Raw genomic sequence first — 10,939 nt, forward strand, 5'->3', positions numbered from 1 at the left:
ACTATATTGAATCCAACCTCGGATTTTACTATAGGTCCACACCATATTTTTCAAAGAGTTTAATTATGCTTTAATAGCAAATTCCAGATTGGCCAATCTTTCCTTTGTCGACAAAACACGTGGCTCATTTATTTTTCATCATTGTCCTTTGATGTTCCAATAGCTATACCATAGCTAAATATGTCATCTATGACAAATGCTTTCCTATCCCACAATTCACCTGAACATGCATGGAATATTGAGATCGATCTCTTTATTTTCAGGTACCTGTGCCTCTCCATGGGCAACCATATATAGGCATTTCAGTGAATTTGGATATTTGCACATTATTTGTTTATGGAGCTCCAGCCATTACCTGGCTATTAATTGGACAAGATGGTTTCTCAGTTCTCCTCTCCTAGGAGCTTTGGATCCTATAGGTCTACCACGCTTTTAGCGTATAGTAGATTCATTTGCCACCATGTTTGGACCCCGTCCAAATGGAACATCAATTCTGGCTGGCACATTCATGGTTACTTTTACCATATCATTAAATGCTTTGGCATTTTCTTTGCAACCGCTTGCAAGTGTATCATTCTCCTTATCTCTTAATGAGACAGAGGACGTGATCCAAGTTGATTCACGTCGTTCCTTAGAGCAACCATTGCTCTTCTCCCCCTAACGACGAGAATACTATCTCATTAAATTGACAATTATGTAATACAGACTGTCTAAGTGAGCTTTTGGCTTCCAACGTTAGATATGATACACAATGTCTTTCTCATTTATGGGTATAGTCGACCAGACATATATCCATAATACTTTTCTCCATTTATATATCCATACATTTCAACATAAAGCAAAATAAATTTGTAAAGATTGATACTAGTGCATTGTGATAGAATAAATTCAAAATAAGGAAATTCAAAATATTAACGACAGTCAAGGCTAGAGAAATTGATACTAGTGCATTGTGATAGAATAAATTAACGTAATTAGAGAATCACAGAATAATAACTAATACTGTCTAATTCCAATTCAAAATAATATTAAGAAAACAATAGTGACCATTACCTAATGAGGAAAAATCAAACTTAAAAACAAAAATAACTAAGTTGTCTACTAATAATTAGACAAGTAATAATAAAATTTAGATCTTCTGGATCTAGTTTGGTAATGGTTTAAACATAGCATCAAATGCTTAATTACTGAGAGGTCGACCATCAACATCCTCGAAGAAATCATTACAATTCAAGGGTGTAATGTCCAATGGTATTCCAGTATCAAATCCTTCCACCACATTTGTCTCCAACTCCATGGCATTAACAGAAGTTATGTATTTTTCTACTAGATGTGTCGGTGTAATGCGACAAAGCACGTGACCAATGCCCGTGTTCTCCACATCTATAGCAAGTGCTCTCGAGTTCGAGGATTTGAGTCCCTTTTATCTTGGGGAGCCCACTTGTTCCAATTTCCCTTTTGTTGGTCATTAGTATTCCAATGGTCATTTTTCTATGACCATTGCCATCTCTATAAGGATGATAACCTCGACCACCTCTCCCAGTATTTCTGCCTCTTCCACGCCCTCTCCCATGTCCTCTACCACAACTACCATTAGCTCGAAAGCTGGCATTGGCTTCTGGAATGGCCATTGACCCAGTTGGTCTGGAGTTGTGGTTCTTGATTAAAAGATTACTATTTTGCTCCGCAACAAGGAGACATGTGATAAGATCGAATATTTGGAGAATCGCCTCTCGATATTGTTTGCTTTGCGGGGAGCACATTCGAGGCATGAAAGGTAGAAAGAGTTTTCTCTAACATCTGCTCATCAGTTACATTTTCACCACACAATTTCAACCGAGAAACTATATTAAACAAAGCAGAGTTGTATTCATAAACTGTTTTATAGTCTTGGAACCTCAGGTTGAGCCATTCATTTTGAGCATTTGGTAGTATGACCATCTTCTGGTGATCATATCTATCCTTCAGGGATTTCCAAAGACCTGCTGGGTCTTCCTCTGTTAGGTGCTCATTCTTTAAGTCGTCATGAATATGATGACGTAGGAATATGAGAGCTGTGGCTTTTTCCTCTGGGCTCATTTCGTTTCCTTCTTTAATAGCATCACCAAGTTTTTTAGATTGTAAATGGATCTTGGCATCCAACTGCCATGATAAATAATTGTCACCTCTAATTGAAAGAGCTTGAAAATCGAGTTTAGTAAGATTTGACATCTTTCAAGTAACTTTAATCCAAAGCTAGAGACTTTCGTACTGATAACGTGTTAGAAATTAAACCGATTTGGAGAGAACACCACACTAACTTAACATGTAGATTGAATCAATAAAAGAGAGAGAGAGAGAGAGAATTCTTATTTCTTGAGATTAAAACTAAATGGGAGGAGGTTACCTTTATATACAACTAGGTAACCTCCTTTCTAAGATAAGGGATTAACAGGATAGACAGTAAGAATGAGGATGATCATGATAAACATCAAGATAGAAGGTTATCAGGATAAATACCAAGATAGAGGATTATCAGGATAACACATAGCAATGGTGGGCATCCATATAAGCCCATGGATTTCATAACAGTCCCATTATTATTGCTTGTGAAGTGATTAGTTTTTTACCAATTTATCGATTTATCTCACCGACCTGATTTAATCACTCAATAGATTGACTAATTGGCCGAGATGATCGATTTCTCACCAAACCGAGATAAAAAAATCACTGAAATTATTTGTTTCCTATAAAAAAAAAATACATAAAATCACTCTTAAAACGGATTAATAATAAAAGAGTGTAATCAACACACAAAGCTAAGAGCTTACTTATTTTCTTTTATTTTAAAAAAAAGTTAGGTGTACAAATTTTTATATTATCTCTCTAATATATATTTTCTATTCTCTCTTCCCTTTATTCTTTTTAAAATATAATATAATTATTGTGTTTGACATCTTCGTAGTATTCCAAAATTGAGTTGCATCAAACGGTGTGGCCACATCGTTGGGGACTCAATCCAAACGATGTGACCACATCGTTGGGTTTACACAATGAATGACCTAACCGAGTCGTTTAAGCTTGGGGTTTTTTAATTCAATTTTTTGAGACCAATGGCACACTTGTAATATTTGTTTTTTTTTTTTTTTTTTTAAGACCAATGGCATACTTGTAATAATTGTTTTTTTTTGAGTATGCCCAACACAATATGGGGTCCGTCAGTAATAGGACCCATTATTATTGCTTGTGAAGTGATTAGTTTTTACCAATTTATCGATTTATCTCACCGACTTGATTTAATCACTCAATAGATTGACTAATTGGCCGAGATGATCGATTTCTCACCAAACCGAGATAAAAAAATCACTGAAATTATTTGTTTCCTATAAAAAAAAATACATAAAATCACTCTTAAAACGGATTAATAATAAAAGAGTGTAATCAACACACAAAGCTAAGAGCTTACTTATTTTCTTTTATTTTAAAAAAAAGTTAGGTGTACAAATTTTTATATTATCTCTCTAATATATATTTTCTATTCTCTCTTCCCTTTATTCTTTTTAAAATATAATATAATTATTGTGTTTGACATCTCCGTAGTATTCCAAAATTGAGTTGCATTAGTTGGATACGATTATAAGAATTTGATTTTTTTTTTTTTTTTTTTTTTGTATCTCGGATAATTATTTAAATTTTTTTGGTATGATTACATTCTTATATATTTTGAAATGACTAGATATATAAATTCAATATATCCGATTAAATTGTTAATTAATAACCAATTCACCGATTAATCACATATCGCTCCTCGACTTATTAGTTTCGAAAACCAATTTTAACTACTTAGACTCATAGCTTGTAAATTCGTGGACGGCAAAAGTTCGATACGGCAATTATTCGCCTAAGATTAGAAATTTTCAACAATAATACTTTTAAATATTCAGTCCAATAAAACGCTAACGGTAAAAATACGATATATGTGTTTTAAATGGGTATAATACAAATGCATTCTTTTAAAATCCGGCTATATATTTTACATTTAAAATTTTGAAATATAGGTACATAACGTTTTTATTTTTATTTTTACAATTTTATTCATGAAAAAATAATACAAATGTCAAATGTTTGCTTCTACTTACTATTACTAACACATTTATTTTTGGTTCCAACTAAGGCCCGGCCATTTTTTTGAATTTCAAAGATCCGGATATTATAATTCGGCAATTATAAGCCCAGCCCAACCAATTCGCGAATTGAACCGTATCATTCAAAAATTCGCTGACTTATTCGTTTTATTCGCCAAACCTTATAATTCGTGAATAATTCGGCAAATTACTAGCTATGCTTAAACTGACTATCGGTAAAAACCTCCCTATTGGCTGGAGCTAATATTCTATAGTTCAATGCCAACTAGTTAAGGCAATAATTAACTTTTGGAAGTTTTGGGCTTAGTGATTTGCACATGGGCCCAATTCACTTATGGCTAGAGGATTGAGCGATCCTCAATAGGAACTTGGACTTGGACTTGGATCGAGCATTTGACAATCAATTTTAATGTGAATTCTTCAGCTGAAGATGAGGATGAGCTTCTGGACTATGGGTTTTTGAAAAATTTGTATTGATGTCTGATAGGGGCGTAGAAAAGGCCCTCAAGCTCTCGCGAAAACCCCTGAAATTTAAGCCCTCATGCAATTTGAGGGTAAGGGCTTAGATATATGAGGGCAGTACTCAGTCTGACCCTCTAAGGCCCTCATAAGGCCCACATTAAGGCCTTTACAACTTCTCTACGTATAAATAACAAAATGAAGTGTCTTGTGTAAGCTCCTGCAATATTACATGAAAAATCTAGTTCAAGTTCAAAAGAACAAATTGTTCCATTGCCGAAATATGAACCCGGCCGGTCACTTCTCTATGTATAAATTAGAATAAAATATAAATTAGAATGATATGATATGATCATTGGTATATGGTAATAAAGTTTTAATCAAACACAAACTATTCTACAATCTAGCTACAACACCACATCATATTTGGTCTCATATACACTTCTTAATGATTCATGGAATATATGGGCAACACACATAGCCTAAGAACCATACGTTGAAACTTTTGAATTTTATTATCTTACAAAATTTAACTAAATTATTAACTAAGTACATTGACCAGAGTCGGGAGTGACAAAATTTATTATTTAAGTGTGATAATTAATTTATCGCGTATCAATTTAGCAAGATTATACTGTAAATAAAGAGTTTAAGAGAGTAATCAAACTCGGCTCACTGACCTAACCCTCAATTCTCTAAAAGAAGGATGAGGTGAGGATTAGAGACTCACAATTTTACTATTGGCCCTTATAAGCCGGCTCGGCCCTCAAGTCATGAGGGTTTCATAGTTTGAGGGGGGGCTACCCTGTTTTACACCCCTAATGCATGATCGTAATGCATGATCGATGGTTCAATGTAGGTGATCATCTCGTTATTATAATGGCCTAGTTGTAATGTTAAAGGCATGAAGCCAAAACATATGTGACTTGACAAACCATCATGGTGTGGGCATAGATGGATATAGGGGGGGTGCGTGTGGGGGCAGTCGCACTCCTGAGATTAGAAAAACTATACTACCACATAACTAATTGTCTAGAATTTTTTTCAAACTATAAGGACTCGCATCCCTAAATTTTTTAGAAAACTTCTACTACCACACTCCTACCACACTCCCAAAATTTTAACAACTATAGTGAGAATATAACCAACAAAAAAAAATATGAAAAAAAAAACTATTAAAAAACATTCTAATAAACCAACTTTTTTTTTTACTTCTCTTTTTGCCTTTACAAAATTATCATTTATCATTTATTTTGAGTCCAAAACCAGTAAAGATGGACAAATATATCTTTGAATGTTTGATGGGTTAATGAGACTAAAATAAATAGCCAAAGACCCAAAACCCAACCGGTCAGTTTGTATAATTCTAATCACCCATTACAAACCCAACCTATAAGCTCTCCCTCATTTCTTTCACTATCAATTCTTAAACAAACCCAACCTATAAGCTCTCCCTCATTTCTTTCACTATCAATTCTTAAACAAGCGTAAGACCTCAACCCAAAAAAACAAAAAATAAAAAAAAAAAACAAAAAACAAATTCAGAAAGAACTTGCGAAATTTGTTACACGTTTAGCCTAATTATTTGTAAAACTCGTTATCATTATCAATAAAATTTTCACTTTAAAAAAAAATAAGGTAATTTTTTACTTTCAATGTTAATCTTTTATAGTTTTCTCCACATGATAGTAGGGTTATATTGACTAGCTATAGTATTATAGGAAGTTAACAATTTGTTGAATTGTTGTAGACTTGTAGACTAGATTATGTAGATATATATAGACATAGTAGTATCAATTAATGGCTTAAGTACTTAAGTAGTTAACTTCGTCGGTTCATATTAAATTTTTATTAGTCAACACACTCTAGTTTTGTGAATTGACATAAATGCATAATTTTGTTGATCTTTATTGTTTAGACTTTTTGACAAAAAAAAAAAAAAAAAATTGCATATTTTTTTTTTGGGTGGGGTGGGTGTGCAAATAATCTCAAACCCCCTGGCTTAGAATCCTGGCTCTGTCCCTGGATGTGAGGGATAAAATAATACGCAATGTGAAGAAGAACACCCAAAAAGTTAAACCTGCTTGTTGTGATGAGCCCACTTATCATACATCATATACATACAACACACTACTAAAAAAAGGGTTTTATCTCGGTTATAAAATTAGCCTTATCTCGATTCTGCTGATAAGAGAGATAATATGTCCTGTAAATGAGATAATATGTCCCATAACTTAGGTAGTAACTCTGAATATAAGTCTGTTATCTCGCCTCTTACTTAACCGAGATAAAATATATGGATTTTACCACTGGTGCTATGGAACTGATATAATAGGAAATTTCATTTATCTCATCATTGTGGAACTGATATAATAGGAAATTTTATTTATCTCACCATTGTGGAACTTATATAATAGGAAATTTAATTTATCTCACATTGAACTGATATAATTGATATTAAACCAAATATCTCGGCACTCAAATGATATAATTGTTATTATACCAAATATCTCGGAATAAATTTGGCAAAGAAAACAGAAATCCCAAAAAAATAGAAGTCCCGCTCTACAGTACTCTGCATCTCTCATGACTAGCACGAACTCACGATGGCAACTGCCATTCTAATCCCAACTATCTCGCCTATCCACTATCTCTTCGTGTATATTGCCCTCTCTTCACCTCTCGCACCAACTTAGAAATGATTTCCACTACCCATTTCAACTCCATAGATGGGTCGCGACTTCACCGTTTGCAAGACAGAGTGAAGCTGATGATCAAAGAATCAATCTCTCGCAGATGGATGAAGGGGTGACTGGAAAACCCGTCATCCCTGGCATCTCAGTAAGGAAAGACCATCAGGCAGGTAACAATCTATTTAGGGTTAACTAGTATTACCCCCCCACTAGATGAGCCAATTAGGATCCCCTACTAGATGGGAAATTAGGGTCTCCCCTTAAATGCACACAAAAATTTTGGTCATCTAGTGGGGGGGAAATACAACTTTTTTTTTGTGTGTATTTAGGGGGGAGACCCTAATTTCCCATCTAGTGGGGAGGAAATCCTAATTGGCTCATCTAGTGGGGGGGTAATACTAGTTAACCCATCTATTTATTTTGCAAGCTTCACATATTTTTTGTATTAACTTACGTGATTAGTTGATAACTTTTCTTGTAATCCACTTTGTTTCTAGTGTATATACTTTGTCTGCTATTTAAATTGAATGTCTTTCAATGCTGAGACTCCTTATTTCTTTTATCTGATATACCACTCAGTCTCCTGCTGAAAATCTCAAGGTACTTTATTTGCAATATGCAAAGTTGGAGGAGGATTATGGTCTTATGGGCGCGTCTTGAAGGTTTATGATCGGGCTGCAAAGACTGTTCCCGATAATGAGAAGATGAGCATGTATGAAATTTACATTGCTCGTGCTGCTGAGATCTTTGGTGTCCCCAAAACAAGAGAGATCTATGAGGTAACGTCTATTCACTTTTACCTTATTTAGTTGATGCAAGCATCTTCATGTATCTTCTTTGAATATTTTGCTAATATTCTGGATGTCTAAAAATGTAAACCAGCTTCAACTTTTTCTTGGGCCTTGTCATGTAGGTACTTTGTGACACAAATTTCCTAGTTCCATAAAACAAACCTGATAAATATTCATGAAATTTGTAAAGCATTGCCTTTCCTCATTCATATCATATTGTTGTGTTGGGATTTCGCCAATTGCCCAAGATTCAAAACAGCTCCGTCCCCCAACAAACCCCCGTGGTAGTTTTCAACTTTTCATATTGCATTGGGCTTTGGCCCATGGCCAAAGCTCTCAGATATGCCGATCTGTTTCTTTATACGAAATCATGTTTGCTTCTTTCTTGCATGTGGCTGGTGCATTATGGTGTGGGTGTCAGTCTTTTGCTATGTCATTTTTCATCTTGCTAACTGCAGCTAATAGTGTTTTTTGTATTTCTTACAACAAGCAATTGAATCTGGGCTGCCGGATAAAGATGTTAAAGTTATGTGCATGAAGTATGCCGAACTGGAGAAGAGCTTGGGAGAGATTGATCAAGCTCAAGAAATATATAATTTCTCGTCTCAATATGCTGATCCAAGGTCTGATGCTGATTTTTGGACTAAGTGGCACGACTTTGAGGTGCAGCATGGTAACGAGGACACATTTAGGGAGATGCTCCGGATGAAGCACAGTGTGTCTGCTAGCTACAACCAGGTTTGTTTATACTCCATTTGGATCTGTAATGTAAACGAAATAGAAATTTGCTACGATGATTTAATTGGTAAGCATATCCTTGTTAGCGTCGTGGCATAATAGATTCGATCTCATCGTAAAAGAATAGGATCAGATTATCCACCTCGGATGATAATGAACACTATTGGATGGTCCCAACTTCCATCCATCTTAATCCCTTTCTTTTTTATCCCATCACTAAAATACATTTCCCGACAGCGTAGTGAGTAGAAATGGATGTTATGACAATCTTTCTCATGACACCTTTCTCCTGAATTGCTCCAGTTATATATTTAGGGTGGATCAGATCAACCATTATGTTCGATTCTGACTACATAGGTTTTAAAATCAGTGTAAAGGCATCTTCCTTGTCAGTATGCTGATTCCTGACTAACCTTCTTTTCCTCACTGTTTTCATCTTCTTGCAGACACATTTTATTCTCCCAGAGTATCTGATGCAAAAAGATCGGAAATTGAACCTAGAAGAAACTGTGGACACTCTGAAGCGTGCTAGGGTTCCCAAAGATGAAATGGCAGCTCTAGAATATCAATTTGCTCCAGAATCCAATAACACAGCATCCAAAGATGGCAGTAGAAAACTAGGGTTTGTGAGTGCTGGAGTGGAATCTCAAACGGAGGTGATACGAACACCGGATGGTGGAAGGAAAGTTACAAACAATGTTGAAGACATTGATTTGCCTGAAGGTAGTGTTGGCGAGGACGATGACAAAATTGAAATTGCGCACAAAGATGTTCCTGCTGCGGTGTTTGGCGACTTGGTGAACAAGGTGGAAGAAAACAATAAGGATGGAGATGAAGAAACTGATAGTAAGCTTGGTGCCCTTGAAAGAATCAAGAGGCAAAGACAGGGTTAGTTCGTCTATAAGGCAAATGTTACTGCAAATTTTGGTCTTATCTTGCTGAACTACTTGGTCTCTGTCACTAATATGTTTGTATTTCATGCTTAGAGTATGTTTTCTCTTGTAAACAAGCTCCAAAAACCTGGAACATTGTACTGAGTTTCATTACAAGTATCTGTTAACTATTTATTTCTTACTTCCTAACCACTAATTATTGATTAATCACTGGATGGTTGACGTTGTAGTTAGCAATTAGAATGCAGTAATCACATGCAAATGGTGTTTGAATTGGAAGCACGTGAACATATTTTTGTTTCTGATTTTATATGAAGTATATTTTTCAATTTCTTAAATTAGCTTTGTGATCGTAGGTGGGTATGCATCAAGTGGAGCCTCTGCCCAAAAAGTCCAGTGCGATGAATACTTTATCATCAACACAACAGTGAGTCATATGTTCATACCCATTAGCATTTTGCCGTTGATTACTTATGCAATTTGGTGTCAGAAAATTTTCTTTTATTGTGGATTTATGTTGGAGGATTAGATCCAAGTGTCAGTCTTGAAGATCTCAGGCAGGCATTTTCTCATTATAGAGAGACTACATCTGTGAGAATTCCGGGTGGGAAAGGATTTGGGTTTGTCAAATTCGCCAACAGGTATGGGGAATTATGTCAGGATGTATAATGAAATGCAAATCGATCACTTGCCTATGGTTTAATTCTTCAGCTAACAAGTGATCTGTCATTTCTTCATTATTCTTGCAGAAGTAATGCTGAGGAGGCATTGCTGAAGCTTCATACGACCGACGTGGATACCTTGGGAGCTGTGGATTCTCAAAAAAAAATTTAGTAGGAAATTCAGCAAAAACCATCTGTAAGGAGGAAATTTAGCAGGAACCATCTGTCTCCTTTGCTGAATATATAGAGAAAGGTTAAAAAATGTTTTATTATAGTTCGAAGAATAGTAGTTGATACAATATTTGAGTTTCTATAAATAAATGATTGATCACTAGTACTCTTTGAAAGTTAAGATCATGTTTAACATTGTTCTTTCTTATCTTAATGAAATAAGTTCTCCAAAGAATTTACTTATGTTGGGTTGCTTTTGTTAATTGGTGTTGATGTTTATGAATATGAAAGGAAATGTGGTGGTTTGGGATAGGTTTTTATTTGCTGGTTAATTGTCATGAGCAATACCAGCAAAAAATGACAAAGGGTGAGATAAAAGGTTGTCCAACAATCTCCCTTTCCAAAAGA

The 10,939-nt window shown here is 35.0% G+C and overlaps 1 pseudogene; it reads right to left on the minus strand.

The window, feature by feature from the left end:
• Positions 1 to 1,301: 1,301 nt before the first annotated feature.
• On the minus strand, positions 1,302 to 2,546 carry LOC147522467 (uncharacterized; annotated as a pseudogene).
• Positions 2,547 to 10,939: the final 8,393 nt, after the last annotated feature.

Source organism: Coptis chinensis, chromosome 1 (assembly GCF_015680905.1).
Source record: "Coptis chinensis isolate HL-2020 chromosome 1, ASM1568090v1, whole genome shotgun sequence".
NCBI classification, from domain to species: domain Eukaryota; kingdom Viridiplantae; phylum Streptophyta; class Magnoliopsida; order Ranunculales; family Ranunculaceae; genus Coptis; species Coptis chinensis.